Below are 5,864 nucleotides of genomic sequence, written 5' to 3' on the forward strand. Positions count from 1 at the left end.
GGTTCAACAGGCTGAAAAGGCTGATGTTCAACCTTAAGATTTTAGGGCCTTGTCACATACACAAATGTTTCAGTGGTAAACCTTCTGTTCACTTCCACCTCCCGAGGAGTTGATTAAAATATCCACTTCCTGAGGCGAATCAAATCTCGGTGTTGTTTCGCGTGGAGTTCATCTTTATTCGCTGTGCAATTGCATGTATGTGACCAGGCCCTAAAAGTCATTTCACAAGCTTCAAAACCTTTTTGTCCCACATTTGAACCGTTGATTTGATCTTTAACTGCATTGACTTCTATAATGCCATCACCAACAAGTGACTGTATGACTGCTATCTGTGTGTGAAGGACGGCCAAAGATAGTCAGCCATATCGCTTCAATTTAAAACACCCACAGGTCACTGAAATGCACTCCATCCACTCCTGATGGTCATTTATAAGCTGCTCAGTGTGATGCAAGATTGACTTGTTTCTCTGTTGGCTCAGGAAGGTGACGGTGGATAAGATGCTGGAATTCTGGGTTTTGGGGGGTGGGGGGGTGGGGAGCTATGGGGGCTTACTGACTATTAATTTATTAACAGAAGTCTAATCAGATGTGAATGTCTTACGAAAGTGTGGTTGTTGTTTTTTAATGATATTCTGTCAGATGGAGTGTGTGATGGACAACATGGTAACTTAAAAACCCCACAGAAGTAAAAATGAGTGACAACATCTCAGCATCGTTCATGACCTTCTGTTAACCTCTGAGCGATAAAGCAGAGTCTTAACTTTCGTGAAGCTCATTGTCTCACCGCTCAGCTGTGGGATGCACTGTGAAAAACTGTGGAGCCCAATTATTTCCCTGCCTTCGAATCGTCCGCTCTGTGTTGTGCCGACACTCGCTGAAAGATGAAAAGGCCACCGACTATTTACTGAGTTTAAAGATATTCCAATTAGTCCACATTTAGGGGGAGTTAATTAGTTTGGTGGGGATGGGATGGGGAAGTGGGGTGTGATTGTCATTTGGTCAGAATTTTTTTTTTTTTGAGATAATGAATAAAGTTTGACTTGAAGAAAAGTTGATAGTTTATTGGCTCCAGGGGGCAGTGTAATGCTAGACATTCATATTTTCATAAAGATTCCAGGAACTGCAGATCTCCTCATTCTTAAAGAGTTTAAGAACATACTTTATACAGTGGTATTTCAATTAGGGATCAATAAACGTCCTTAACCTTCCTTCTCTTCAAGGAATCCTGACTAGGAACAGAAGCCACAACAACCCAGACGTTTGTGTTTGAAATAAATGCCTGACATTTTGACAAGTGATATTAATAAGGTCAACAATGGCTCCAGTGTATTGAACTCAGCTGTGTCTCTTCAAATAAGCATGATGCTCCACTAACATGACTTATTAGGACAAACTTTTAATGCCAGTAATTACACCTGCTTCTCTGTCTGCTGTGGAAAAGGAAAGACAGTAAAATACTCACAGAAACATCCCAGACATGCCATTAACTCTTCATGTGTATAACTAATGGCTAATGTTAACCTGCAGACAGAGCAGATTTGCTCCCCACTTGTGTTTCCAGCTACCTCGGTAAAAGTTATACAAGTCTATTATTTTCAGACATTTGACCTGGCGTGGTACACAAGCTTCTGAGAACTGAATTGGTCTTTATTTCTGTGATTCTCTGTCCTTATTCTGAGCTACTGGAATCATGGACAATACAATTTAAACACTTGGCATTTTAACAAAGGCAGGAAAATGGAGCCACTTAGTTTTTGTTCAACTGCAACACCTCCCATGAGGCTGTGAAGGTGTGACAATGACTAAAGACCAATGAGGCAGGATGATATTGTTTACTACTGGTGGACACACGCTCGTGTGCGTGGGCCCAGTGAATCTTCATCAAGATACATTTATACAACAATTCATGTTGACAATGGTTATTATGAAATACAGTGTTTACACCACAAGCTGGTGTATTTACCTTTAGTGGAGTCTGTACAGCCTTGTTGAAACTAGAAAACTTCCCTTTGCTAAGAGCCCTTATGAAAACATTTTTAAATTCACCAGATCTGGATTTTTATTTGGATCTGCACCAAGTAGCACAAATTATTTTCTGAGAAATCAACGAAAATATTGAAAAAGTTCTCATCTCAGAATTTTAAAGCAACACTATGAAACGTTTTCATGTCAAAACAGTAGCTTCAAAATTAGTTTGATGGTACACTGACTTAGTATGTTTGTAAGTATGGAACATTGTTCTGCCGTCATCCCCTAATGCTTGTTCTTGCTCCATGTAACTTCTGTGAGCAGGATCTCTTGTGTTAAACTGGCAGAATCTGATCCAGCACGTCCAAGAGTGATGCTGACCTGAGGATCAGTTAAAAAACACTTCAGTCATTAAAAACCATGTGTTCATATCTGATATTAAGTAAGAGAACTTTTAAACCATCACCACTTTTAACAGAGAAGCAGCAGCTCCTCAGCTTCAGAAGGCCGCTGATCATAATACCCACCATTCAGTTGTGTTTCAGTTCAGTGAGTGGGACGACGCAGTCATCAGATTAACTGGCTTCGTTTTTTCTTCACATGAAAACCATTCGGTCGCTCGGAGACAGTGCCCAACACAATTTATCACCAGAGGGCGCTGTTGCTCAATAAGTTACATAGTGTTGCTTTAAAGAATGTGAAAAATCCTGAATTGGATTCTTCCCCTATACCGACACCACATCCTTCCACCGAGTTCCGTGGTAATCTGTCCAGTTGTTGCATAATCCTGCCACCACACTTGCAGATGAAAACCTAACCTGGCTGGGTGAAAAATTGCTGCTGATATTTTGAGTTGATTTTAGGAAACCACACAAAGATTTCTGAACCTTTAATTTAATCTTGATTTGACTCTTTTCTGCTCTTCTGCTGTTCATTGTTCTCACGTTGTCTCCTCTTTCCAGTTGAAGCTTTAAAAAGTGAACTCTTGGCCCTTTGTGCTCATTATTTCTCACCTCTCCCCTCAGCACCGTTAGCATTCGCCTGTCTCCCCCGCCCCCCTGCACAGTTCGAGACAGTGCCGTCCTGCTGCATGTTCCTCATATGGATCATACACAGGAAGGGCTGCACCTCCATATACTCTTATCCACTCCGGGCTAAATGAGAGCCATTGTGTAAGAGCTAGCTATACTCGATGCACATCTTATTAATGGCAGCTGAGGCTGCTCCGCACTGTGCTCATCTGCTGGCATTTAGTCTGGATGAGATGCAGCCAATTAGTGTGAGCCACTCGGCTCAGCATCTGTCTGAAGCAAACAGCAGCACACCGGGTCAACAGCTCCGTCAAATCACCTCGTCGCTCAGCTTCAGAGCTCATGGCAGCCTGTAGACATGCATCACTGTTTTTCTTCACCTTATTTACATTTCTTGACAAAACTGATATTATTTTCTTTTGCATCCACTTTTCCCACAGGAATCATTATTGTACAGTTTGTTAATAAGCTACTATGGTTTTGTGTGAACAGCTGTTTCACAACATGTATCACTGACTGCCTTTACTGATGCTTCACACAGCAGCGGAGTAACTCCCAAATTGTATTCCAGGGACCCATCAGGATCCGTGAGGGATTAGAAGAGGTCCCCAACAAAATGTTGAATTGTGGAAGGTCTTTAAAACTAGTTGGTGTGAATAATAATCGTCTCTTGAGAAGCTTCTACACCTACATTAAACAGCAACATCAATATCATACACAGTATTTTAAATTGATTTTTGTTGTCTCACTATAACGTAGAACTCACATGTACCTGTTACATCAACTGATGCACAGTGCTGGAGCCAACGTCATAACAGCAACTAATCTAATTTTCTGTTGGACACACAACATTGCCGACTTTTGTTCTGAGGTGTTTCAGATTAATTTGGTTTTAATTGTTCATTTGAGGCCATTAAAGTGGTTTGAATCCTCATGATTCACAGCTGGGACTGACTTGTGATTGGTCGAGCACATGCATGACGGAACTTCAAGACCACATCTCCATCCTCCAATTGCTTTACTGCACAGACTCTTGTTGCGAATGTGAAAGACGTCACCGTTGGTATCCACGATATTTTGCTTTCATTTCTTGATGGCTGAAGGAAGTGGAGCGTCTTTCATCTTTAAATATAGTCTGTGATTTAAACATGATTTGTTGGCTACTGCCTGCACTGCCACTTGAAAATGGAGCTTGCTAACCTCAATTCAGTTCTCCATTGCATAAGGTCAGCCCATTCAAAGTGAATGAGTAGCATTTCTGTTGAAGCCTCCATCATGTTCATGTGCAAATGCGCATAAGTGAATTTATTCCGAGTTTCTTTAATGCAAATGATTTTGGGAAATCTTACCAATAATCTGTGACTGAGTCACGACGGGTTCTGCTGCTTTAATGCGTCACCTAATATAACCCCTCTCCATTCATGTCACCCCAAACTCCAGAGGCATGCTGCCCGGCCTGAGTCACCCCTACCAGTCATAATGCATTGGCCAGGACACAAGTCATTGTGGAGCAGAGGAGGGAGGAGGCGGAGAGAGGTGCAGTGCACACGCCGTCTGCCGTGCATTAATAGCAGACGTTTGATGAGAAGGCTGGCAAGGGGGAGGGGAATTAAATATTCATTGGGGATGATGACAAGTTGGACCGCGGTGAGGATGATGTGTTAGAGTATCTACTGGCTGCTTTTTGTGGGAGCCGAAGTGTGTGTGTGTGTGTGTGTGTGTGTGGGGAAGCACAACCCAGACAGACTCTAAGTGCCAGTTTCTATCAGAACACGAGGTGTGTCATGTCAACCTTTTTATGAAACCTAATGCCTGCTTACTGTATCCTGGATGTGATGAAAGCTGAGGTGGCTGCGTCCCCACTAATGTAATCACAGAGAGCAAGAGTGCACATAAGACATTCAGAGTCTCATATCATTCATACTTTAAAAACACACTCTGAGTATAAGAACAGACCTCAGTCTCACCAGCGTCTATAACGGCAAGAATTCAAACGCAGTGTATTACGAACAAATTGCTGCAATTATTAGTTAAACTATTAGACCTCGAGCAAACAATTAGCGTAAACTGGCTCGAGTAACGCAATGCGACATGTCACTTCGCATGTGGTGTGAACGCAGCATCAACTCCAACAAAATGTGGAGAGCCAGCACAAAGGGTTCAACTTTGGTGAACTCTGACAAGTTTTCAATGCTGATCAACTGCAAACAGTGGTGACACAGGCCTTGGAGGGGATCTGAACACAGCCCTCACTGAAGTACGGTTTTATATCAGCTGTGACGCACACAACTTATTTTATATAAACCTGCTTCACCTGTGGGCTGGATGAATATTTCCCCTGGTGTTAAATGTGTAAACTTAACATGACAACATGTCTGTGAAAGTTGATCTGCAGTTCCCTTCACCTCATACGGAGCATTACAGTCTTTTTTCATTACTTTGGTTTTTCTGGCCCACGACTGGAATGTCTTGGTTCACTGTCAGCGCTCTCATCAGCATTGTTTCCAGTCACAGCACACAGCCTTTTTCATTAAAAAAAAATCTACAAAACAAATCTCAAAGTTAGCCATCCATATTTATCATTCCTGCACATTGCTGCATTTCTTGGCACATTAAGGCCACCTGTAAAGTGAAGCTCTGTGCATGAGACTAAACCAAATGAGGAGCTGAAAACATTGCTTTTTACAACTGCATCGTTAAAATGTAATAACATACATATGAATGTCAGCAGTGTGTTAACAGCTTGTTCCTGCTTCTCTCAGGTAGTAAAAAGCCTGAGCAACATCTATTTTGAAAAGTGTGCCCCCATCACTTAGTAATGTTACAGCGGCTCCTCTAGATCAATATCATAATCAATAATCAATT

The sequence above is a fragment of the Paralichthys olivaceus genome, chromosome 8 (genome assembly GCF_024713975.1).
Source record: "Paralichthys olivaceus isolate ysfri-2021 chromosome 8, ASM2471397v2, whole genome shotgun sequence".
NCBI classification, from domain to species: Eukaryota; Metazoa; Chordata; class Actinopteri; order Pleuronectiformes; family Paralichthyidae; genus Paralichthys; species Paralichthys olivaceus.